Source organism: Zootoca vivipara, chromosome 16 (genome assembly GCF_965207765.1).
Source record: "Zootoca vivipara chromosome 16, rZooViv2.hap1.1, whole genome shotgun sequence".
Lineage (NCBI taxonomy): Eukaryota > Metazoa > Chordata > Lepidosauria > Squamata > Lacertidae > Zootoca > Zootoca vivipara.
The window spans coordinates 23,027,668-23,054,716 of record NC_142599.1 but is presented as its reverse complement, the minus strand read 5'-3'; the positions used below and the strand labels follow the sequence as shown (position 1 = coordinate 23,054,716).

Here is a 27,049-nt window from a genome sequence, read left to right as displayed (position 1 = left end):
CAGGGTACTTCCACTACAGGCATCGATTCTTCAGCTGCCATGTTTTGTCCATTCAATTTGTATCAGATCACGCATGCCCTCTGTTGTATTTGCCCAGGGCTACTTCCCTCTTTTTCCCCCCTCCAGGACTCTCAAAAGAATCCAACTTTCTGGGAAGAACAGAACAATTCACATTACAAGAAAGGAGATTCCAACTAAACGTCAGGAAAGACTTTCTGACAGTAAGAGCTGTTTGACAATAGAACGGTTTCCCTTGGGAGGGCTCTCCTTCCTTGGAGGTTTCTAAGCAGAGGCTGGATGGTCATCTGTCATGGATGCTTTACCTGAAATTTCTGCATCGCAGGGGGTTGGACTAGATGACACTTGGGTCCATTCCAGTTCTATGATTCTATAAATTGCGCAATCCCTGCAGGATTTTTTTCCATCCAGCAAAGTTGTGAGATGTGCCATAACGCTTTGGGATGAAGAGTTTGCTGCCATGCATAGCAAACTTTGCCACATCTGCCACCATTCAGCGACGGAGCTTCATGCTCCGTCACTGGGGATGGAGAGCAGGTGCGCTGCCCCCAGTGACGGGGCGTGCATTCTGGGGGCGGGGCGCGCAGTGCGCAATGACGTGGCACGCGTTTTGGGGTGGGGCGTGTCGTGCGCAGTGACATGGCGTGCATTTTGGGGCGGGGCGCGCGTTTTGGGGGCGGGCAGTGGCGATGGCGCCCCTGGGATCGCATCGTTCGGAGCGCACCGCCCCGACCTGCCCTATCTTCCTACGCTCCTGCCACCATTACCTTTCCAATCAGTTCAAATTGAGCAAGATGTTTTGTTTAATCTTTGTTTTAATTGGAGCCTATCCACCAAACCTTTTTTTTTCTGGCATAGTGGCTAAGAGGCTGAGCTAGGATTTGAAAAATTCACAAATCTCAAAGGCAGATTTCAAATAAATGACACTGAACAAACAACTGGCCCCTAAGTCCTCGAGGATGAGGAAGAAAGTAGATTGGAGAAGTGTCATAGCTCAGTGGTAGAATATCTCCTTTGTATGGAGAAGGTCTCTGGCATCTGTAAGTAGGACTGGGAATGTCAACTGATATCCTGGAAGGCCACTGCCAGCCTGTATAGACAATACTGCTTCTGCATGGCCCAATGTTTTGATTCATATATGACAACCTCCTATGTTCCTATTTATGTTCAGCCCTTTATTTAGAACCATGAGGACTATAATCTTTTGTTTTCTTTTAGGGGAAGGGCCATAGCTCAGTGGCAGAGCATCTGCTTTGCAGGCAGAAGGTCCCAGATTTAACCACCAGCATCTCCAGGTAGAATTTGGAATCTCCACCACCTGAAACCCTGCAGAGCCACTTCCACTAAGTGTTGGCCACTAAGTGACCCCTTCCATATGTTGTTGGCCTACAACTCCCATGCTAACTGGGGCCAGTGGGTGTTTTTGTCCAACATCTGGAGTGAGCCACATTGACTATTCTTTCCCGTCATCATTGCTGAGATGGATGGGTCAAATAGCCTGATTCAGTTTAAGGCAGCTTGCTTACGCATAACTCAGTTGGTTAGAGCATGGTGCTGATAACACCAAAGTTGTAGGATCGATCCCCATACAGGACAGCTGCATTGCAGTCGGTTGGACTAGATGTTCCTCAGGCACCCTTGCAGGTCTACAATTCTATGATTCCTACCCTACCTCCTAATAAATCTCTGGGCAATTTGTAGTAGTGGTGCCAACGAATAAAATATTGGGGGGCTCAGGAAAGCCCTGCCCTGCATAATTGATCACATGACAGCAGTGGACACACACCCCATTTGAATGGCAATGCCCATCAACTTTGGGATGGGCCTGGTCCCCTTAAATATTTTATTGGGGGGGGGGGCAAAGGGACCTTGGCCCCTAGGAATTTACTCCTATAACCGGAGGGTTATCTAGCTCAATGCTGTGCCATGCAGGAATCACAGCTGAAGAATCCCTGACAGATGGCCATCTAACCTCTGCTTAAAAACCTCCAAGGAAGGAGAGTCCGCCGCCTTCTGAGGGAGACCATTCCAATATTGAAGATCAGGCAGAGCAGCATTTCTGGCACCTAATTGTATAAACAGCAGCAACACCCAAATGAAGAGAGCTAACCAGGCTTGTGTGTAAAACATTTCTGAGCTCAGTTGGTGCCCTCTCCTTTAATTTTGACTCTTTATGTCTTTTGTACCTAGCTCTCATTAGTAGATCTTGGGGTTCTAGTAAAAAAAGGGGGAAACCCCAAAGGAGATTTTTTAAAAAAGTCTGGTGTCTGCCCCCCTACCCTGCTCTACAATACTTCTCAGTACTTCACGTCTGCACCATACTTTTAAAGCCCATGGCTTCTCCCAAAGAACCTTGGGAGATGTTGTCTTTTCCCCTTCAAATAGCTGCAGTTCCCCAAACCCTTAGCAAACTTCACTTCCCAGTATTCCTCTGAGGAAGCTCTTCCTGGGAGTGGTGGTTTGTTAAGGGTGCTGGCAAGGGCGTACCCACCACGGGGCAAGTTAGGGCAGCTGCCCTACTCTAGAAGCAGGGCTGGTGGGCAGAGGCGGAGCACAGCCCGGCGGAGCGCGAGTTCGCCATTCCCGCCGCGCCATGCCGCACCCTCCCTCCAGCTCCCCGGCGCGCCCTCAGGCAAGGCCAAGCGCGGCGGGGAACCAGGGAGCGCGGCGCGGTGGGCGGGAACGCCGAACTCGCGCTCCGCTGGGCTGGGCTCCGCCTCCGCCCACCAGCCCTGCTTCTAGGGAGGGGCACAGCCCGGCGGAGTGCGAGTTCGCCGTTCCCGCCCGCCGCGCTGCGCCCTCCCTCCAGCTCCCCATCGCGCCCTCTGGCAAGGCCAAGCGCGGCAGGGAACCAGAGAGCGCGGCGCGGCGGGCGGGAACGCTGAACTCGCGCTCCGCTGGGCTGGGCTCCGCCTCCGCCCACCAGCCCTGCTTCTAGGGAGGGGCACAGCCCGGCGGAGCGCGGGTTCGCCATTCCCGCCCACTTTGTGGCCCCTCCCCTTCCGTGCCTTGGCCCCTCCCCTTGCCCCCCCCTAGTTTTGATCCTGGGTACGCCCATGGGTGCTGGTGAGAGTTATTAGGTGAGCCCTTTCCTCTTCCCAGAGCTACAGTTTCAGAGTGATCTGACCATCCTCTTCCAAGGGAACTCTGGGAGTTTTAGCTCTAGGAGGGGAATAGGGGTCTTCCAAGCAACTCTCAGCACCAACTACAGGTGCTAATCCTAAGGATTCTGTGGGAAGCCACGCCTGGGTAAAGTGGCATAATACTGCTTTAAAAGTATAGTGCAGATGGGGGCACTGTGGACCAAATAATGGCTTTCCAGGGCTGCACAAATGTGTGGGCTCCCAGTGTGGACCTTGCAACTACTTTGTTCCTCTGGTGTCTTTTTTTTTTTAACTCCCATAACCTTCTGTGCTAAGCCTAGGCATGTTGGTGTGTGGTCTGAACCCGGGATAGCTCTTTCCTTGCTAACCATGAGCTATACACAAGAACAAACCAGTAAATTGCAGTGTGGTTCATTGTGTCCTGCAAACCAGCCCCCGGAGTGGTGAAATGAAGGCCCAGTTTTAAAAAACTGAATAATTGTTTTATTGAGGGATTCGGGTGTCTTTCTGGTAGTTCCAGCTGGCGCCATTTTATCATCCTTTCATTGACAGTTTCCTTTTGATGCCGTCTTATTTTTCTTTGTTAAGGTTTCTTTTCCTTTTGAAGAAATCATGCAGTAGCTCTGGACTGTTATTTTTAAATGGGTTTTTTATGACATGTTTGGGGAGAGTTCTCTTTTCCCCAGCTGCATGCCCAAATAATGTCCACAAATATAGACAGTTGTGTGTGTGTGTGTGTGTGTGTGTGTGTGTGTGTGTGTGTGTGTAGGCTGGCATTCAGATCTGATGTCCTTGGGTCTCTCTCCCTCTCTCTCTCTCTCTCTCTCTCTCTGCCTAACCTACCCTGCAGGGATGTTCTGGAGATAAACTGAGGGATGGGAGAACCATATGTATTCCACCAGGGAGGCGGGTGGCGCTGTGGTCTAAACCACTGTGCCTCTTGGGCTTGCCGAATGGAAGGTCAGTGGTTCGAATCCCCACTCCCGTTGCTCTGTCCCAGCTCCTGCCAACCTAGCAGTTCGAAAGCACACCAGTGCATGTAGATAAATAGGTACTGCTGTGGCAGGAAGGTAAATGGCGTTTCCGTGTGCTCTGGTTTCTGTCACTGTGTTCCGTTGCACCAGAAGCGGCTTAGTCCTGCTGGCCATGTGACCCAGAAGGCTGTCTGTGGACAAATGCCGGCTCCCTCGGCCTGAAAGCAAGATGAGCGCTGCAACCCCATAGTTGCCTTTGACTGGACTTAACCGTCCAGGGGTCCTTTACCTTTTTTAATGTATTCCACCTTGAGCTCCTTTGAGGAAAAGGTGGGATATAAATGCAATAAACAGATAAAGACACACAGAGAAACAGACTACATACATAAGCATCTTGTTAAGAACTGTAGAGTTGCAAGGGACCTCAATGGGACATCACCTTGGTAGAGTTGAGCCCAGGGATTCAACTTTCAGTATCACCACCACAGAATCATTGACATCTCCTTTTTAGTACAGTGTGATTGCACACACACACACACACACACACACACACACACACACACACACACACACAAAAGCAAACAGACTTTTAGTGGCTACTATCCCTGGTGGCTGTGTTCTGCCTCCTCTATCAGAGGTTGTACTGTAATGCTTTGAAACACCAGTTGTTGGAAACCACAGGAGGGGATTTCTGTTGGGCTCAGGTCCAGCTTGCATGCTTTCCATAGGCATCTTAGTTGGCTACTAGGAGAAAAGGATGCTGGACGAAATGGGCCACTGGCCTGATCCAGCAGGACTCCCCCCCGTTTTGGGGGCTTTTCATTTGCACCGCTGATGGTAAAGACAAATTCATCCCTTGGTTTTACAGCTGGATCCTATGCACGTTTACTCAGACGTCAACCCCACCGCATTCAGTGGATGGATAACCTCCCTCCCCACCCACACAAATCCCTTTGGACTGCAGCTTTAATCCCGTCTAAATGGTGCCTAAACTGTCCCTATTCAGGGCAGACTTCCGTGGGAATAAGTCCTATTGAATGCGGTGGGATTTATTTCCCAGTAAACACGCATAATAAGCCGGCCCAACCCATACACAGGCCCTATGCTCACCACCTGCTTGTCTGGTTTCACTCCGGAGTGAGTCCCAATGCAGTCGGTGTAAGTGTGCACAAGATTTCAGCCTCGCATAATAAAATCCCCTGTGTCTTTATTTCGTCGGGGGTGGGGTGGGGGGTGGGGAGGAACAAAAAAAAAAAAACCACCCAGTGAGTCCAAGCAGGTTTACTCGGGGGCAAATCCCGCTATGTTCAATGGAGCTTACTCCATAGTAAGCGCGCAATTGCGGAGGTATCCAAGGTACAGCCCTGCTCCGAGTCTAGCCATTGAAATCAATGGACCTCAGGCAGTCAGGTTTGCCCATTTCAATGGGTCTACGCCGAGTAGAGCTAGCACTGAATCCGGGGCTTGTTCGGAGCAGAGCGCGCCTAGGTTTTGCAGCCTCGCCCTGCGGAGTTGCAGAAGCCATGAAACAGGTCCCGGGCTTTTATTTTTTGCGAGGCGGGGAAGGGGGCGGGCGGGCGATGAGCTCCCTCTTCCCGGGAGAAGGAGTTTGATTCGGGCTCCCCCGGCGGGGCGTGGAGCTGACGCGCTTATATAAAAGCTTTTCTGACGAGGTGGCTGGCGAGGCCGCCTCGTCGCTGGCTGCGCCCCCGTGGTTGGCCGTCCCGCTCGATTCGGGGGCCGCGCAGAGCGCATAAAGGGGACCCAGCAAGCCGAGCGGAGGCGCAGCGTGGCTGGGCGAGCCCACCGGCCGGTCGGGCTGCCCCCTCGCCCTTTCCTCCCTCCCTTCCTTCTTTCCCCGGGAGGGAAGACGAGGAGGAGGCGGCGCGGGAACATCAGCAACCGGGAAGGGGCGGAGAAGGAGGAAAAGGACGGCCGGATCGACGGGCGAGGCAGGCGAAAGAGGCGCCGGCCGAGCCTACAGCTCCGCGAGGACTCGACGGTCCCGGCCACCCACCTCCGGCCACCAGGTGAGCGCTCCCTCCTCCCGCTGAATGCATCATAATTCAAAGAAAATAGGAACCGGGGCTCAAGCTATCTTTAGTCTTTCTTTAGTATTCTCTCTCTGTCACTGTCTCCGAATGCGCAAACTTGGCAATATTGTCCTAGCCCCCAAGATTTGGTTCGAGATGGCCCTCTGCACATGTTCAGAGGCATTCCTGACTTGCCATGCTGCCTCTACTCCTCTCCTCCAAGCCCAAACTCGGCAATATTTCTCCTAGTCCCCCAGGTCTGGTGCGATGTTGCCGAGGCACTCCTGAGTCCCGACTTGCCGTGCTGTGAGGATGAGCCCTCCCCACTTCGTTTTGTTTTTATAGGTTCGGGGGATTAGCCTTTGGTTCGGATTAACTTGGTGGGGTTCTGTCGCCTTTTTGAGGAGGGCAAACCTCTTCCTTGCCCTCTGAGCAGTTCGTAGGCGGGGGAGACCCGACGTGAAAAGAAACTGAGAGGAAACCCAGGAAAACGATCTCGTCCCCGCTACAGGGGAAAGCTGGAATGGGGGGCGGGGGCGGGATTTGAGTTGATATCTCCTGAAGCCGGAAAGAGGGGCTCGAAGCCTTCAAGGGTGCGGGGGAATCTGACCTTAAGCGTCGGTTTGGGACGTTGGTGTGTGGGGTGTGTGTGTGTAAGTGGCCCCGTCTTCTTTGCCCATCGAGCCAGCCGTCGAAGCACAGATGCCTTCGGGGTGTCCGCCTGCTCGGGGCAAGCCTTTGGAGCAGTTAGGCGGGGTTCCCCTCGCCCCATCACTGGGGCTGGGTCACTCACCGGTGGTTTAGTTCTGCTGTTCTTAACAGACGTGGGGGCCAGAGAGTCTTGCCTTAGAGCACCCTCCACATTCCCCCATACACCCGCAAAACAGATTCCAGATTCTCGGGACCTGCCATGATTTCTCCCAGGCTTCCCCCATCCCTCTTCCCGGGCGATCTCTGATCTAAGCCTGTCCTAGACTCATAGAAGCCAAGTTGAAAGGGACCGCGAGGATCATCCAGTCCAACCGCCTGCAATATTTTGTCCGATGTGGGGCTCGAACTCACGACCCTGAGATGGAGTCTCATGCTCTACTGACTGAGCATAGAGTTGGACTTCTGAAGTCACCTAAGACTAAGAGCCTCCTCTCCAGTGCGGGATCTGCAGCAATACAGCAGGGAAGGAGAATCTCCCACTCCCTTCTCCCTTCTGCCCTGTGTCAGTCTGTTCCACACAGTCAAACAGACCTTGCGAAGTTTCCCTTAGAAGCGTCGCCGGAATCTGCTTCTCTGGAAAACCCCACCCCTTGAAATCTTCGCCCTGCCTTCTTCTGGAGCGACGGAGAGCCTCTTAAAACTCGTCCGTCCGCTTCTCTCCCTGCCAAGAGGCATCCAGCAAGCCGGCTTTGCCAGCGGAGCCAGCCTTGGAACAGACCCTTCCGCCAAGCGGGGATTGCGCCTGCTCCTGCACAGAGTGTAAGCAACCGGGTTTAATTTGGGTTACGCGGAACTCCAACGCTTAGGTCGGGAGTTTAGCGCTGCTCTTCCTTGGGACCCCATGGGGCAACATTGGGGATCTACTTCTAAGCAAACGCGTCTACACGTCTCTCTGCCCCGCCCCCATTTTTTAACCTTTACCTTCAAAGCCAAAGCAAACCGAGGCTAAATCCGTATTTACATAGGGATAGCATAGAATAATACCGAACCAGTGGTCCATCTCGCGCAGGATTGCCTACACTGACCGGCAGCTGCTCTCCAGGGTTGCAGGCAGGCTCCGCGGATCGAACCAGGGACCTTTTGCGTGAAAAGCAGGCGCTCTGCCCCTGAGTTACGACTCTAACCCATTTAATCAACTCTACTTTGCTGAGGGAAAGGCACACGCCCAAAGGCACTGTCGAACCGGGAAAATCCTGTGTTTTGAAGTGAAACGGGTTGAAATAGGTTCCGGAGCTCAGATGAAACCCCCCCTCCCCCGCGCGCCTTTTTCTTCTCCAGACTCTTTATGGTCTGCTGTCCCGAGTAGGGTAACTGAGGAAATTCACAATGGGGTGGTGGTGGGCTGGGCTTTGTTCGATCCAGTCTTCTGCTCGCTGCCCAATTCCCAAAATCGGGGCTTCATCTTTGCAGTTTCTGTGCAGATGCATCTCCCTTTCACGTGGTGGTGGGGGGGAATAAAAGCTGTTCCATCAACCAGCCCGAATTAGACTCCGTAAATTAACCTTTCCATCTGGTACAGGAGAGATGGTAGACAAACGAAGGGAAAACGTGAATAAATAAGACAGGTTCGGAGTTTTGTTTTGTTTTCCTGTTTGGTTTATTCCGGGGACTCTAGCATCTCCAGATTGCTTTCAGCGACATTTCACCGCGTGAGTTTCCCGTCTTTCCGTTTCGCAGACGGTTAACTGAGGCTGCAAGCGCACCAATAAAATAATCGTTCCGCGGCGCGATTTGGACCGGAGAGCGGTAGAATTCTACTGTCATACTTTAGCTGAGAAGGGTTTTTTTGGGAGGGGGGGGTCGGCTTTCCATGTCCGGCAAGAATCGTTTGCTGTCAGATTTATTCGCCATACCTAGAAAGGTGGCGTGTGAATGCCAGGTAATTAGATACCCCCGCTCTCAATCGTAACGTGTGAAGGGGAGGGTAGTGTTTGGCAAATGCTGACAGAGGATGTCATTTTTAGGACTTGATCCTAAACCCAAAATTTGTTTAAAATAAGGCTGGGGGAGCGTGAGGTTTGAGAGACGGCATTCGGAGAAATCCAGCCCCTTGTTCTGTTTGCTGATATCGACACGGGTCTTTTACCTCCGCTCCCCTCCCGCACTGACCCTGTTCGGCCAGAGTCCTCGCGGTCTCTCGCGCCTGGCTCCGACGGCGCGGACCGCTCTTCGCCAGGGCGCCTTCCTGCCACTTGAGCCAGCGCTCTCTCGGGGTTGCCCAGGGCGAGGCAGGCAGCCCTTGCTGGAGGGAGCCTAAACTCAGAAAGTGGGAAGAGGGGAGCGATTCAATCTGGGCGGCAAGGAGCCTTGAAAGAACTACGCGTCTCTTAGTCCTAGGAAGGCATCCGGTAATAAAGTCTCACTGTTCCTCTTCGGTTAAAAGGGGGGTGGGTTAACTGAGGCGTATTCAGCACCTCGGGACGAGATCAGCACCTCGGACAGCTCTCCGCGCTAATGTGGTTCAGAGACGCAGCTGCGCTGCGCTCGGGGATTTCAGCGCCCCTTTCCAAGAGATCCTACTTTTCTGCTGCTTCTTGAATCTTGCCGTAGCTAGCTAGCAAGGAAATTGTGTGTGTGTGTGTGTGCATCTGGTTTGTTTCTTCATGTTTCCCTCTAATCAATGGGCTTACTTCTGAGTCGGTATACTCATGCCAAGAGTTATTGAGGCATATTTACAGGTCTCCTTTAATCGTGCATTCCATCAAAAGAAATCCGAATTCCTGGGACGTTCTGTACTGTTCACAAGCTACTTCCGGCGATTAATATTTCCAAATCCTTTCAGCCGTCCCGGGAGCTGTTTCTGCCCGAAGACGTTCAACTACCTACCTGTGTGTTATACAGTATGTACTTGTATTCCTCCCGCCCCCATCTCTCGAAGCTGAGTGAGCCGAGATCCTGCGTACGTTTTCTCAAGATTAATTCTCACTGTTAGCAATTCCTGCACACGCGAGAACCCGTTGAACACTGCGAGACTTATACGTCGGAGTAGACTGGTTGCATTGTTAAGTTGCAGTCTTGTAGCTTGGAGGGTGGGGAGAGGACTGTTTAGAGAGAGAATACTGGGGCTGGGGGTGGCATTTAAACGTGGATTGCTTGTCCCACCAAATCCTAGCTATCATGTTGTGGAGAACAGTGTCGTTTTCGGTCCTGGGTTCGAATCCTAATTAAGTGGGGATTGTAAAATGTCGCTGATACATTTCAGATTTGCCTTCTGTCTGTAAAATGTGAAGAATAGTCTCTCAGGTGGTGGATGAAAGAGATGTGGAAAGCGTCCTACTGGGAACTGGAATGTAGGTGTAATTTTTTAAAAATACAATCTGCGCCCTTAAATAATCCACCTAATTACTTTCCTGTGTGTGTGTGAGAGAGAGAGAGAGAGAGAGAGAGAGAGAGAACACTCTCCTGGAGATGTGGGTGTGTGGTTTGTGCTGACCCAAAGCTTACTGTTGCATACACAGCCCTTGGTTCCTTATTTGTTGCTATGATTGGGGTTAAGTTTAACTAGGCTTTATTTTACCCAGGTCAAAGACCCAGTTTTGAACTCTGCCATGCACCAAGAGAGAGACTGGGATCCTCAATGGTGCCCCTCTGGAGGCTCCCCCCCCCCCGCAAAAACCCCAGCTAGCTCCCTGTAGCTACAGCTCTGCGCAAGTTACAGTCATTTTGGCTGGAGATAATTTAGCGTGCTGGACTAGGACTTGGGAGACCATGGTCCAAATCCCCATGAAGCTCACTGGGGGTTTTTGGTCCAGCTACAGTCTTTCAAACTAATATTCACAGGGTTGTTGTGAGGATAAAATGGGGATGAAGAAAACCATGTATGCCCCCTTGAGCTCTTTGCAGGGAATGCGGGATATAAATGAAATTATGAGTGAAATGCTCAATCTCAAGGGGCATAGCTTGAGTGGTTAGAGCATCTGTTTTGCATGCAGAAAGTCGCGGGTTCAATCCTTGGCATCTCCAATCCTGGAGAGTCATTGCCGGTCGGTGTAGACAAGACTGATCTGGAAGTGCCAATGGTCTGGCTTGCTACAAACCAGCTTCCCCTGTTCCCGTGATCTTATGAGCGAGTGAAAATGTGATGTTTGCGTTCACTGCATTAAGCTCCCCGTCTCTCCCCCCCCCCAATCAGCAAGAAGTCCAGAGGCAGTGCTATATAAGGCTTGGCTTCTCTTGAATGAGAGTGCACTGGAAACCTTAATATCTATTGCTATTTTACAAATATGCATGCAGTTCATAGCGGAAGCAAAGCAGCTCCTACGGCAGGCGGCACAGCTGCGGAACCTGCATCAGATACATAGAAAGGGCAACTGCTGTGGCTTCTCCTTCGCCGCCACCTCCCTAGTCTGCACACCAGCTGCATGGCACTGTCTTGGAGGAAAGATAGGGGGCAAATGCCGCCAGTTAATGCATAGTTCAAAATAATAGTAAAAAATAATAAATTGTGAATTCTTAATAAATATTAATTTCTTATGTACTGATGCATTGTTTGCCTTTCCTCAAAGGAGTTCAATGCAGCGCACACATTTGTTTGTTTGTTTGTTGTGTTTATATCCCACCTTTTCCTCCAAGGAGCTCAAAGTGGCATACACAGTCCTCCCTCTCCATTTTACTCTGCCAGCAACCCTGTGAGGCAAGTTAGGCAGTGAGTGGCCCAAAGTCAGCCAGGGAGCTTCATGGCTGAGTGGAAATTTGAACTCCTGGGGTCCTAACCCAACACTCTCACCACCCCTCCTCTGAAATACCTTATCCTCACAACAAACCTGTTTAGGTAGGTCAAGCTAAGAGACAGAGATCTTCTCAAGCAGGGGTCAGCAAACTTTTTCAGCAGTCCACTGTCCCTCAGACCTTGGAGGGGGGACTATATTTGGGGGGCGGGGCAGGGGAGGGAATGAACAAATTCCTATGCCCCACAAAGAACCCAGAGATGCATTTTAAATAAAAGGGCACATTCTACTCATGTAAAAACACGCTGATTCCCGGACCATCCACGGGCTGGATTTAGAAGGTGATTGGGCCGGATCCTGCCCCCGGGCCTTAGTTTTCCTACCCATGTTCTCAAGGCATCCTTTCTATTGTGCATTCACAATGATCTGTTCTCATGATGGTATCAAGCTGGGTGTATGTAATCTTGCTTTCAACACTCTTTGAGCTTGCAAAAGTTTTTTCGGGGGAAAACTGCAGCTTTGTTTGCAATCTGTGCACATCCCAAAACTATTTCCTGAAATCCCGCAACATTTTATACCACAAATGGGATTGTTATTATTATTGGTCCCATTTTTATTTTATTTTATTATGCTATATTGCAAGAGTGCCGCTCCAGATGGCACTAATGTGGTAACATTGGGGGCGCATGGCTAATAAAACAGAATGATGTTTGGGCAGTCCAGTATAAATCAACAATAAAGCACTATTGTTTCCTGAATGACATGACACTGAATACCCCCCCCCCAAAAAAAACTCAGCATCATGGGGGGTCCCAGATTGATTGGTCCAATGGTATGTGTTTTTTGTTTCAGAGCTTTGTGAAGTATAAGGGAAATTCCCTAAATATTCCATGCAGGTAAAGTGTAGGGATATAGGAGTAGAGAACAATTTTGCAAGCTAGCTGAAATATTAGCTACCCAGCCAGAACATTTCTAGATTAAAGAGCCTCCGAGCAAACAGATGGGATGCAGGAGTCTTGCAACTGAGTCTTGATAGCAATTTCTTCCTCATTTAAAAAGTTGCTGTGTGGTATTTTTTTCTTGGAGCAGTAATGCTGTGTTGGGAGGCGGGAGGAGTATTGGTCCATATACCGTAGTTCTATGGATCTAAGTTGCTGCTCAAAGCTCCTACGTATGAATTCTCCGGAAGAAGAGATCGGTTTCATGTCTGTATTTGCTTTCCACCAGGAGGTTCATGCAAAGCTACAGGAGGGGACGGATAGCCAGTAAACAAGCACCAGGGTAAACTTGGGCTTAGCTCCTCTCCAGGTACTAGTGCTCTGTTTTTTTTTTGGTTTTTTTTAAAAAAAACCACCTTCCCACAGCTTCATTTCAATGTGGGAGGGAAGAGACAACTGTCAGGTGATTTCTGGTGTCAGACCTGTTCTGGCCCGTAGGGTAGAATGCTGAGCTTGCATCTAGTATTGCTTCCTGACAACCTGTGTATTGAACATTCCCCTGATTCATTCACCGCAAGATTAGAGGAAGTTGATGTTTTAATGAGCAGTCACTCTGATTAGTTGTGGAGAGGTTAGATGAAGTTACCACACACTTTCCAGTGCATTTTCCTTACTCCAAAGTTTCTCGGGGGGGGGGGGGAGTGGGTTAGCTGCACAAGAGCACCAAATGAACTAGAATTGTGCGCCCTGAATTTCCCAGTTTGCCATTGAATCCTACTCCAAAAAACCACCATCCGGAAGACCCTTAGGGGAGAGACCTGGCTTCAAAACCAAGGTCACTTGTAAACTTAACTTGATCAAGCCACAATCTGCAGCTCAATTCTATACAGTGGTACCTTGGTTCTCAAATGCCAAAAACCCGGAAGTAAGTGTTCTGGTTTTCGAATGTTTTTCGGAAGCCGAACGTCTAATGCAGCTGTTGGCTATTGTTTCCAGGGCACCTGCACCAATCAGAAGCTGCGCCTTAGTTTTTGAACATTTCGGAAGTCAAACGGACTTCTGGAATGGATTAAATTTTGTAGCTTTTGTTTTTGCTATTTATTTTGCGTTTTTTGTTTTTGAGGCTTTTTCAGTTAATTTGTTTTTGTGACTGTGTGGAACCCAGTTCAGCTACTGATTGAATTGATTGTGTGATTGCGGAAATGGACAAAAGCCCCCCCCCATCCAAACAATGGCTATCATCAGTGCAGGTAAGAATTTTTTTAAAAAACTTTTTTATCATCTACAATACTGTCTAATTTATTTTATATTACAGCACATTGATTATTGCTTTCATTTTATGGCTCAATGGTCTCGTTAGATAGTAAAATTCATGTTGCTGTTTCAGGGGTTGTTTTTAAAAGTCTGGAACGCATTAATCCGTTTTGCATTACTTTCTATGGGAAAGCGCACCTTGGTTTTGGAACGCTTTGGTTTTGGACGGACTTCCAGAACGGATTAAGTTTGAGAACCAAGGGACCACTGTACCTGAACTTTAGTGGCAAGAAGAGGAGTTGTGACTCACAAGGTCCTATGCACAGCTATTATGGTAGAATAGCCCTACTTTAGCAGAGATTGCTGTCTGTTACTATTTGAGGGAAATGCATTGCAGGGGGTAGGACTAGATGGCTTTTGGGGTCCCCTCTCACTTTCACACGCAGCAGGTGTTAGCAGTTTGGTTGCCGTGTTTCACACAAGGTATTTCTATACTCAGTTGGTAGAACATGATACTCTTAATGTCAGGGTTGTGGATTCAAGCCCCACTTTGGGGTTGGACTAGATGACCGCTATGGTCCCTTCCAACTCTAGTGTACAAGTCCATGATTCTAACCTGGACCAGTGGCAGACATTAGCATGTTAAATTTCAGCAACAACCCTGTGCGACAGCCAAAACTCAACGCCCTCTGCCTCCTGCAGCTAAGGTTACCAGATTTTTTCCCAATGAATCCGGGGACACTTTTCAACTTCAATTGATTTTGTATGGGGACTGATTTGTAAATCCGGGGGCCGTCCCCGGGAAACGGGGCCATCTGGTAACCTTATCCTGCACTCCACTCTAAATAATAGTTGCAGCACCTCCGAGACTCTGTGCCCAGTGCGACCAAACCGGCTGCACTCCCCTAAATCGGCCAGTGCCACCCATGCTGGGTTTTGCCTGAGAAATTTAAGAGCTTAAGAAATGCTTGGTGGGACACTTGAATGTAAAGAAACAGTGACTTTACTGGTTCTGAGCCTGGAGGTGACTTCCAGATATACATGACAGTACGCTTTCACGGAGCTAGATCCCAAAACACAGGAAGTCTAACTACGAACCCCTTCAAATTGATGTTCCCCACCCTCTTCTTCTTCTTCTTCTTCTTCTTCTTCTTCTTCTTCTTCTTCTTCTTCTTCTTCTTCTTCTTCTTCTTCTTCTTCTTCACGTGCCTATTCTGCAGCATGTCATGGACACAATAATACTGGCGTGGGGATTACTGGGTTGCTTTTGCTTTTATTTTGATGATGTATTTTGTGATTTTATTTTGTGATTTTTATCTTGTGAACTGCCCTGGAACCTGTGGGTATAGGACGGCATACACATTGAATAATAATAATAATAATAATAATAATAATAATAATAATAATAGGTTTATTTGTACTGGACGCATCATTCCACTTTATTAGTTGTTCCTTAAGGCTACCCCGGTACCACCATATTATTGCCATCTTGGGGAGGGGGAAGGGGCTCGCTTCTGGTATAGCACAACAAAAGCAGAACAAAATAGAATAAACCAGGAAATCTGCAGTATAGAAAGTTACAGGATTTTAGAAGGAAGCTATATGGTCCAGGCAGCGACTGGAAATGAACCAGCCTGCTTGCCCCTAAACCTCTGCAAGTGCACTTAATTGTATTAAGGTGAGCTTGTGTACAACTCTAAACTTTTTAGTTTAGAGAAGAGGTAAAGGTAAAGGGGCCCCTGACCATTAGGTCCATTCGTGACTGACTCTGGGGTTTCGGGCTCATCTCGCGTTATTGGCCGAGGGAGCCGGCGTACAGCTTCCAGGTCATGTGGCCAGCATGACAAAGCCGCTTCTGGCAAACCAGAGCAGCACATGGAAACGCCATTTACCTTCCCGCTGTAGCGGTTCCTATTTATCTACTTGTGCTTTGACATGCTTTCGAACTGCTAGGTTGGCAGGAACTGGGACTGAGCAACGGGAGCTCACCCCGTCTTGGGAATTCGAACCGCTGACCTTCTGATTGGCAAGCCTTAGGCTCTGTGGTTGGATTTTGATCTACATGGGCCATTGGCCTGATCCAGTGGGAGGGGGGGCTGTGCTTAAGTACTATCACAAACACTACTGTTTTGCAAAGAGACAGCGCGCGCCAGGGAGGAGGGAGGGGAATGGAGAAGACAGGGTACCTGCGCAGTAGCGCACAAATGAAGCCAACGCGCGCAAAGCATCTTGGGGAGGTGAGCGTTAGTAGAATGCGCGCACTGCCTCTTTGCAAAACAGTAGTGTTTGTAAAGCGCCACCTAACGGCATACAGCAGAACTACTGCCGCTATCTAATTCTAGTTTTGCGCTAGACTCTGCTCATGCAGGAAGCGGCCAAAACAAAAAATCTGTTATCATACAAAATATATTTAATATTTTTTTATTCTAATAGCATCTTGCGGACCCCTCTGGCATAGCTCGCGGACCCCTGGGGGTCCCTGGACCACCTGTTGGGAACCACTGTGCTAGACCATCGTTAGGCTTCCTGCATCCTACCAAGTCTATGATTTTGTCTGCTATCTTTTAAAGCCATCTAAGCCATCAGCGCATGTTGGGGCAGTGAAGTCCATAAATTAATTACGGGAGCTTTAAAGCGGTTGGGGATTTAATAATGGAACGTTTTGTGTTCCCTGGTGGCTGGAAGTATTTCTCTGCTTCTCTCTTTCGGAAGGGGATGTTCCCTTGCTAATGGGAAGGGCAGAGAAACTGTGTGAAAGAGAGAGAGATTGAGAGAGAGCGTGCAGAGTGGTTAGAGTGTTGGACTAAAGCCACGGGGTGCCAAGTTCAGATCCCTGCTCAGCTTCAAAACTGTCCATTGGGTCAATAGAGCACTCTCAAATTTAACATGGGGATCTGCTTTACAGACAGTAGATCCCAGGTTCAATCCTGGAGAGCTGCTGCCAGTAGATGGACCAATGCCAGCAACTTGTGTCCCTATTTCCATTCAGCCCTTCATTTGATTCCCAAACTTGGGTTCCCAGCTATTTTTGGACTACAACTCCCATCATCCCTAGCTAGCAAGACCCAGGGATGATGGGAACTGTAGTCCAAAAACAGCTGGAGACCCAAGTTTGGGAAACAATTTTTTATCTAGAGCCTTGAGGTCTACAAACTTAACTTTCCTTTTAGGGGAAGGGCTGTATCTCAGTGGTAAAGCTGCCTCCAGTTTGAATCCCTGGCATCTCTAGGTTTAGAGGCTCCCTGTCTTAAATTCTGGAGAGCTGCTGCCAGTCAGTGTAGACAATGCTGAGCTAGATGGACCAGTGGTCTAACTCCGTGTCAGGCAGCTTGAAATTGTAGAAAATGGACAGGGCCACCAGCTTCAGCTTTGATGGTTGCCTTTTCCCTGTCGGTGAAGTTAGATGGGTGTAACCTGGGAGGGTACTGAGAAGCCTAGAGAGCCACATTTGGTACCCAGAGCTATTGCAATGCCTTCATCCCAAAGAAGGTTTTGTTGGTATTCTTGAGTGCCTTTGAATTTAGGCACTCTTTCCTCTGCCTTGAGTTTTGCAATCGGAGAGAGTGCAGAGTATGTCCCCTACCTGCAATGCACCGCAATTTCTGTTCTCTACTCATATACACACAGTTTCTGTGCATAGCATACATTGTGTGGATTCAGGTTTTTTTTAAAGCACTTTTTGGGAGGGAAGAAGTTAGATTTGTCACCTTGCCTGGACACATTTTCACAGATGGATGCCAGCAGGCTTCCCATTCCCCACTGTGACTGGAAACTGTTTGATGGAGTTGTTGCCAAGTTGGTCCTCGAGAAATGAGACACCAAGTCAGAGAGGAAGAGAGAGCACTTTGACCGAACCAAAGTGCTCTTTGCCGGGGGAAGAGTAAACAGGCTTGCAAGGGGTTCTAAAATCTACGAGCAGGGTTTGCAAGAAAGGTTGTGTGTGTGTGTGTGTGTGTGTGGCCCAGATACATTGTATTTATGAATTAGTATGAGATAGAAAACGTTGACTTGATTGTTTAAAATATGTATCTCAGTCAAGGCTGGTCCATTGGGGGAAATGGTACTGCCCCACGGCCCCCACCAACCTCCACCTGCCCTCAGCCAGCCATCACCTGACTTGCCTGCCTTGTGACTTACAACCAGTCCCAGAGTTGGCGCTGCTGTATCGTCTTCCTCCTCCTTTGTTTTCAGTCTAGAACTCAGCAGGGAGAAGGGTGGGGGCAAAGCTAGAATTAATTGGCTCATCCTGTCATTGGCTCTGGCTCCACCTAATGTTGACCTCCTGCATTACACCATACCAGCCCCAGTGGGCGTCAGCTTCCGCTATTTCACCCTTCGCCCCCTGTATCATTCCTCTGCGCAAATCTGGAGTTTTCTCCTGTGCTCCTTGGGAAAGTTTGGAGATCTGATCATGGATCTCTGGACTCATATAGGTGTAGCCCTAAGAAATGGAACCCAGACGGGGGAGTTTAGATTAAGCCAGGCATCCCCAAACTTCGACCCTCCAGATGTTTTGGACTACAATTCCCATCATCCCTGACCACTGGTCCTGTTAGCTAGGGATCATGGGAGTTGTAGGCCAAAACATCTGGAGGGCTGCAGTTTGGGGATGCCTGGATTAGGCTGATAGGAACCAGCTTGGTGATATTTGTGTGTGTGTGTGTGTGTGTGTGTGTGTGAATTTTCATGAGATAGAAACTATTAGTTTAATTGCATAACAACCAAGCGGTAGACAAGCTGTGCAATAAATTCATGAAAAGAAAAACACGCCCCTCAAAAATCTACAGTCGAGCCTTTCCTTTCATTAGGCCAAGCTAAATGCCATAAAATAAAGATAAGTTTTAGTGTTATCCATCACTCTTAGTCAGGTAAGAAGTTACAAAAAGCAGCAAGTGGGGATAAGCATAAATAAAAACTTTTTTAAAAAAATCAAAAATTTGACAAGATGTTCTTAACCTCCCACCCAGGAGTCCTGTGTCAAGACTAACTGCTGCAATAGGTGGTGGGTGGGTCCAGGGTTCTCCAGAGATGGTCCGGCACCTCTCCCCTCCCTTCATAAGGGAGCAGCAGCAAAAGCAGAGCAGGAAGATGGTGGCAAAAGTTTTGACTGCTCTGCCGTGGTCCCGGAGCCATGGTTTGACAGCAGAGCATCTGCTTTGCATCCAGAAGGTTCCTGGTTCAGTCATCGGCATCTCACGGCAAGGCTCTGCCCAAGGCTCCCTGCCTGGAAGCCTGGCGAGCTGCTGCCAGTCAGTGTAGACAATGCTGAGCTGGTCTGACTCAGTGTAAGGCAGCTTCCTATGTTCCTGTGATCACAGGAGCTAGCAAATATATGAGATCTGTGTTCTTGGCATTAAGTGCTCGTATCTCCTACCCAAGGAGTAAGAAGTCCGGGGGCAGCACTACAAGGCTTGGCTTCCCTTGAATGGGAGCACACTGCGGACCTTACTTAGGCCTCTAGCTGTTTTTGGACTACAACTCTCATCATCCCTAACTATCAGGACCAGTGGACAGGGGTGATGGGAATTGTAGTCCAAAAACAGCTGGAGACCTAAGTTTGGGTATACCTGGTGTAGAATTGAGAACTGAGCTAGATGGGCCAATGGTTTGATTCGGTTAGATTCAAAGCGTCATTCGGAACCACAGCTGCTCAGCTTTCAACAGGGTGACTGCATTTCTGCTCCTTCGGACTGTGTCCCGGGGCCTTCGAAAGATTGTGAAAGTTAAGAGAAAGCTTCTGTTCTGTCTAATCTCTCTCCCCCCCCCATCTCTCTACTGCTTGTATCCAGAATTACTGGCTAAGGCTGGAACATAAACAGTTTTTATTTGCCCATTGTGCCAGCCTGGGTGCAGCTGTCCTTAAACTCCTAGGAGAATGTGCATTCTGAGTTTGTTATTACGCTCCTGTATGGAGAACGGTGCCAAAGATCTGTCTTGACTTTGGAAATGCTGGCAGCTGAGTCTCCTTGATTGCGGTGCCAATGTCTCTAGGTTGGTTCTCCCACATAATTTTTCCTTTTTTTCCTTGAGCGTATGTTTGGAGACAAGCCGTAGCTCATGAGTACAGGACCTGCCTTGGATGCAGACGTCCATAAGGATGTGGGTCTGCTGGATCAGGCCATTGGCCTTATCCGGTCCAGGATCCGGCTCTTGCAGGGGCCAACCAAACGCCTCTGCCAAGTAGTCTGCAAGCGGGACAGCAACTCTCCCAACAGCCAGTATTTAGAGGTAGAACGCCTCTGACAGTGGAAGCAGAACACAGCCATCGATAACTTTGTCAGCCATCAGTTTTTCTGACCCTCTTTTAAATCCATTCAAGTTAAACATCAAGAATAACTAGAGCAGTTTGACATGTGATGGACCCTCTCAGAAGGTGGCAGGCTCCCCTGCCTTGGAGGTTTTTAATCAGAGGTTGGATGGTTCTTCAGCTGAGATTCCTGCATTGCAGTGGGTTGGACTAGATGGCCCTCAGGGGTCCCTTCCAATTCAATTCTGTGATTCTTAGCTGGTGACCATCGCTGCATCCTGGGGGAGCGATTTCTGTAGTTCAATCCCTGGCATCTCCAAGTAAAGGTAGGAGAGACCCCCTTACCTGAAAGCCTGCAGTGCTGCTGTCAGTCATTGTGGACAATACTGAAGCACTGGTGGAGGACGAGGGGTGCGGGGGGAGCTCACCGCCCCCGGCAGCACGATCCCAGTGGGGTGCCATCACAACTGCCCCCCTGCCTGCCACGCCCCAAGGACATGTGCCAGCCCCTCCCCCGCTTGCTCTCCACCCACCCCCGTGCCGAAGCACGAACCTCCGCCACTGTACTGAAGTAGATGGGCTGATGGGTCTGGCTGTATAAGGCAGCTTTTTAAGATAAGAAGGAAACCCGTCATCCCCTTTGTACTTGCTGAGCTGCATCCATATTTAACTGAAACCTGTGTTTGGGAAATGGCTCTTGGTCGGTATAACATATACAGTGGAACCTCGGTTTATGAATTTTTGGTTTATGAACGCTGCGGACCCATCTGGACGGATTAATTCACTTTCCATTACTTTCAATGGGAAAGTTCGCTTCAGTTCATGAATGCTTCAGTTTATGAACAGACTTCCGGAACCAATTACACCCATGCTTCGGGTTAAGTACGCTTCAGGTTGAGTCCTCCGCGGACCCGTCTGGAACGGATTAATTCACTTTCCATTACTTTCAATGGGAAAGTTCGCTTCAGTTTATGAACGCTTCAGTTTATGAACAGACTTCTGGAACCAATTGTGTTCATAAACCGAGGTACCACTGTACTGTATATAGTTTCAGCTGAGCTGTAATGAACTGAAACACTGCAAGGAAACCTTTCCATCCCCTTGCATAATACTTTCCAGTGGATATCGCTTCTTGTTTCTCCTTACATTTGTATCCCGCTTTTCTTTCGAGCTCAAGGTAGCCTATGTGCTTCACTTCCCTCCTCGGGGAAAAAGTCGATAGAGAGAAGTTTGCTCTCCCCCTCTCCTAACACTGGAACTCACAGGCAACCAATGAAGCTGGATGTTGGAAGGTTTGGGACAGATGAAGACTATGGAACTCCCTCCCACTGGAGGTAGCGATAGCCACCAACCTCGATGGATTTTAAATAGGATTGGAGAAATCCCTGGCTTAGGGCCACGATGGGTATGCTCTGCCTTGACGGTCAGAGGTTGTATTCCTCTGTCTATCAGTTGCTGGGATCACAGCTGTCTTCTTACCTGCAAGTAAGAGCCTATGTCGGTGTGTTCTGGGGTGAAAGCCAAGACGCCCCACAACGACCCTGCGAGGTAGGCTGAGAGTCAGTAAAAAACAAGTGCGAGAAATACCGGCCTGGGGGAAGCCGGAAATAACTTTTCACAGCTGGAAACAGCTAATTTTGTGATCTGGCCGTGCCTAGGAAGGCGATCCAGTGGGAAGCAGCATGGTTTGAGGTCTTCTCAAGTGGGGATCAACTCAAGATCCCCACTCGCCCCCCCCCCGCCCAGCTACTCTTCTGCTTTCTGAAGCATCTCCTTAGGCTGCATTCTGCCTTGCAGACCGAATGCTGAAAAAATCTATACAAATTCAGGAAATCTGGCAAACAAACGGAAAAGTCACATTGAAAACAACTATATTTAGCACCGCTTGCCTGTTTGGCAGCCCCTCCCCCCCCCTTCCGAGGTAGGCACATCTTGCTCAATACATGTGCTGTGCTGAGTTTTTTTTTTGGGGGGGAGAGACGGACCATTCTGAGGAAGAGGCAGCAGTTGCATGTGCTATGTTTTCTGCCTCCATGCCTTACCTGAAGCCAATGTGGATTACGAAGGCTCTCGTAGAGTGGTAAATAAACACATGCAGGTCACTGACATTAAAGCATAACCACAAGCTGACATCTTCATTCAATCAAAGCAATCCCTCCCCCCTTACATATCTGATGTTAGAAGCTCTTGTGGTCCAAACCAGACCCAGATGACTGTGGTTCAGGCCGCTTGATAAGGACAATAAGATCAGCAAATGAGAATCCAGTGAGTTTTGCCATGGGCTTATGATTATTGGCTTGAGGTAACACAGAGGTGGGCCTTTTCACGGGTGGTGCCAACACTGCAGAATTCACTCCTTGCCCAAATGCGGGAGGTCCCATCAGTATTGGCATTCCACCGGCTCTTGAAGACACACCTTTTGGAACAAGCGTTTCCCCAATCTCCTGCCTTGCATCTCCTGCTTTGATTGTTGTTTTAACTGTTCCATAGTGTTTTAACAGGCTTGTTCATCATATATTTTAATTAGTGATGCTTTGAAGTAGTTATTTTTTGTTGCAGTTTAATTATGGGTAGTTTCATTTCCCTAATTGGTTTTATTCTCGTTATTCTACGCTTGGCTTTTTATTTGTTTGCGAACCGCCTTGGAATTTTTATCTTGGGGGTTATCTCGGGGAGTAAAATAATGATGACGATGGGGATAATAAATGATGATGAAAGTAATAAAGATTACGATTATTAATGTGTTTGGCTTAGGCAGTAACTGTGGTGCAAGAATGATGTTCTTATAATATCCAGCTGCTCCGACTGATTGATAAGTCTTAAGGTTGCAAATGTGGCATCCTCATGACAGAAGCACAGAGAATTATGCAAAGCACGGAGAAAGTGAATAGAGGAAAGTTTTCCACCCCCGTCATAATAGTGGAACCCAGGACCACCCAGCGAAACAGAGTGTTGGAAGATTCAGGTCAGATGTAAGAAAGTTCTTCGTGTAGCACATAGTTAAACTACGGAACTCCCTCCCACAGGAGGTAGTAACATCCACCAGGTTGGGTGACTTTAATAACAATAATTTATTATTTATAAAACCGCCCATCTGGCTGGGTTTCCCTATACAGCCACTCTGGGCGGCTTCCAACAAAATATTAAAATACTTTAAAAGAAGGATTAAAGGTAAAGGTAAAGGGACCCCTGACCATTAGGTCCAGTCGTGACCGACTCTGGGGTTGCGCGCTCATCTCGCATTATTGGCCGAGGGAGCCGGCGTATAGCTTCCAGGTCATGTGGCCAGCATGACAAAGCCACTTCTGGCAAACTAGAGCAGCACACGGAAACGCCGTTTACCTTCCCGCTGTAGCAGTTCCTATTTATCTACTTGCATTTTGACGTGCTTTCGAACTGCTAGGTTGGCAGGAGCTGGGACCGAGCAACGGGAGCTCACCCCGTCACAGGGATTCGAACCGCCGACCTTCTGATCAGCAAGCCCTAGGCTCAGTGGTTTAACCCACAGCGCCACCTGGGTCCCTCAAAAGAAGGATTAGAGTTAGACAAATCTATAAGGCTATCAATGGCTGCTAGTTACACTTCCACTGTCAGAGAACTCTAAATATCAGCTGCTGGGCAAAGTGTGTTTGTCTTCATGTACTGTTTGTGGGCATCCTATTGGGGCATCTGGTTGGCCATTGTGAGAACAGGATGTTGGACTAGATGGGCCTTGGTCCCAACCATTCTTGTATTCCTGTGACAGGTTCTAAGGCCTTGGCTGTTGGGAGAAGAACCCGTGACCATTCAATGAAGCTGAATGTTGAAGGATTCAAGAGAGGTAGTTCTTCACACAGCATATAGTTAAAAGCATGGGATCTGCTCCAAAAAGAGGCCGTGATGGTTCGCCCACTTAAGCATCATAGAATCGCAGAGTTGGAAGGGACCCTGAGGATCATCTAGTTCCAGCTGCTGTTGGACTACAACTCCCATCATCCCTAGCTAGCAAGACTGGTGGTCATGGAGGATGGGGACTGTAGTCCAAAAATAGCTGGAGTGCCATGTTTGGGAAATCCTGATCTAGTCCAACTCCCTGTAATGCAGGAATATGCAGCCACCCCATACAGGGATCGAACCTACAACCTTGGTGTTATTAGCACCACGCTCTAACAGACTGAGAAGAGGATTCGACACACAGGGGCGCAGCAAGGGGGGAGGGGAGGGGACGACCCGCTCCCAGCTCCGACTTTTGGGGAGCAGCGCAAGCAGTGGCACCGGCACCCTGCTACGTAGCGCGCATGTGCAGCTTCGCTACGTAGTGATGCATGTGTCATACGTAGAGATGCATACGTCGTACGTAGCGACGCTGCACATGTGCGCTACGTAGCAACGCCCCGCCCCGGGTGTACGTCATGTTTGCTGCTCCGGGTACCCGAACGGCTTCCCACGCCAGTGTCAGCACATTCCTGGAGGATAAGGCTAGGCACAGCGGCTATGTTCCCCCTCCACTGTTGGAGACAGTATGCCTCTGAATTCCGGTTCCTGGAAACTGCAAGAGGGAAGAGTCGCTCTTGGGCTCAGGCCCTGATTGTGGACCTCCAACTGGGGCATCTGGCTGGCCACTGTGAGCACAGGATGCTAGACTAGGTGGGTCACTGGCCTGATCCAGAAGCCTCTTATTTAATTCCACTCCTGAAGCTGCCTCACGTCGCCCATCGCATCAGAGTCCCTTCCTTTCTTCCGGATGCCTTCCTCCTTATTTTTCCTAACTCTTGAAAGTCCCCACCCCTAATACATTTTTGGGACAAGGTGGAAGGTGCAGTATTTTATCTTGTTATCTGATAACTGAGAAGGTTATCAGGGATTTACTTTTTTTTGTAGCTTGTGGGTAAAGAGGCCTTTCCCATTTGTGTCTGAGAGGTTTCGGCTATATATATATAATGTCAAAAAGAAATTGCTTTAGTTACTCTCCAGAACGGTAAAATTGCATTGATCTATTGAGCTTTTTAAAAGATCTTCTGTATGCTGATTAGAGAGTAACCCTGGGCTTCTCCGGACAACCTGTCTCTCTCACACACACCCCGCCCCCACAACCAGGGAACTTATATGACACTTAGACTGTGTCCATTCTCGATTGAGCATTCATTCTGATTGGTTGGCGAGGCAGTTATCCAATAATGAGTATCCTGATTTGCTCATGCACCTTCCCATTAATCATCTGTTCATCGAATGTCTCAGTACATTTCTCTGTCACCTTCCTAAGTCCATTAAAAGTGCACTTGCTGTTCTACGGTGACAGAGTGCTTTCATTGCACAAACCTGCAGTTCTGCTATGCGCCTGAGTCTGTCCCACTCAATAGGGACAGCCCAGAGACACCCTCTGTATCTGGGGTGAGGAAATGTCCAGCCTTTGAGCTAAATCTCAGCCCAACAGTGGGTCCCAGTTGGGCCATGAGACCCTTTCCCCCAAACCATGCCCACCCACTGATGCCACCATCTGATGGGCAGGAGGGAGGCATAAACCCTGGTTGGCTGGACACACCTGTTCCCAACAGGTATCGGGGCACACAGCCAAACCCTCACTCATCAGCTGGGAGGGGGGCCAGAGGCGGACCTAGCTCCTCCGGCACCTGGAGGGGCCCGCGGGGGCGGGGCTAGCGGCCTGCTGGGGTGCGCCGGCAAGCATCCCAGGGGGGCACTGCCCGTGGTGATGTCAATCCCCCCAGGGATGACATGTGGGTTAGGCCACCCCCACTGCCCCCCTCTTTCTCCACCAGTGAGATTCACCCCATTGCTGAATCTGGACCCATCCATAGCCAGCACACATTCCCCAAAAGATTATCCCAAGTGAACAGAAATATCCCTTTCAGCACCTTGGCATACCCTTCAACATTTCTCCGATAAAAATAGGGATGTCTTATATTATAATAATAATAATAATAATAATAATAATAATAATAATAATATACTCCACCCATCTGACTGGGTTGCCCTAGCCACTCTGGGCGGCTTCCAACATATATCAAAGCATAATAAAACATTAAACATTAAAAAAATTTCCCTATACAGCGCAGACTTCAGATGTCTTCTAAAGGGTGTATAGTTATTTATCTCCCTGGCTCGGGGGTCACATACCATCCAACGTTTCTCTGATGAAAATAAGGACATCCTAAGGAAAAGCAGGACATTCCGGGATCAAATCAGAAACAGGTACGGCTTCTGTAAATCCGGGGCTGTCCCTGGAAAATAGGGGCACTTGGAGGGTCTGGAATTAGAGGCTCCTTCAACCCACTCAACCCAGCAGTAGACAGCAATGTTGAACGTCTTTCTAGGTATGTCAGATACCAGGCCATGAAAAGTAATATCTCAGCTCAAAGTCACCGGCCAAGCCAATACTGGATATTGTTAATATCCTCCCTTAAATATGCATGTCTCAGGAATCGGTCATCTTCCATGCCTGAGATCCAATTGCTGTTTCACTGAGAATTCTGAATAGCCATGAGTCATCCTTTCGGAACAATGTCGTTTATTACCAATTTACATCTTAATTGGGTTCCTTTTGTCTTGAGATCATTATATTAGGAACATTTAACAGTGAATTTCCTGGGAAACTGGCAAAGCGGATGAATGCAGGTTTCTTTGGAATTAACACGCACACAGCACCCAATCCCCCAGAAAGAACATAATTTTTTTTGAAGTGGAAGTTTATTCCGACAGCCTCGCCGCTTTGTCTCGACCCAACTTTGCTGCAACTGTTGAGTGCTTTATTAAACGAGGGCATGTTTCTTGTCTTCTGCCATGATTGGATTTCAAAGCCATCTCTCAGGTGACATTTTTCTCATTTATTTCCCCCAGCCGCCTCTGTTGTGCTTGCCAGCGAGAGATTTTGGTCAAAGCTCGTGGCGAGTCACCTTCATTCTGCTTTTGGGGGGAAAATGGGAGGAGAGCTCCTCTTCAGCTCCGCAAATTGATCTCAATGAAACATGGTATATGGCTGGGCCCGGCTCTAACAACAGCATTAATTTCACTTCGGAAGGGCTGGAATTGACTAGTAAATGAAAAGGGTTTGGGGGGAGGTTGCCATTGGGCTTTCGTGAGCCGCCAACCTTCCCCGAGAATGAGTA

At 49.0% G+C, this 27,049-nt stretch overlaps 1 protein-coding gene across 4 annotated transcripts in view; it reads left to right on the top strand.

Annotated features, from left to right (window-relative positions):
- The first annotated feature begins 5,637 nt into the window (after positions 1–5,637).
- Positions 5,638–27,049, top strand: part of NOS1 (nitric oxide synthase 1) — a 119,159-nt gene continuing 97,747 nt past the window's right edge. For 2 of the 4 annotated variants that reach the window (XM_035098445.3, XM_035098442.3), the window contains exon 1: positions 5,638–6,126. The gene's annotated coding sequence lies outside the window, so the exon portion shown is untranslated. Of the gene's footprint in view, positions 6,127–7,463; positions 7,600–27,049 lie in introns of those variants that run through there. The other 2 variants (XM_060269289.2, XM_060269287.2) reach the window with 2 other exon arrangements.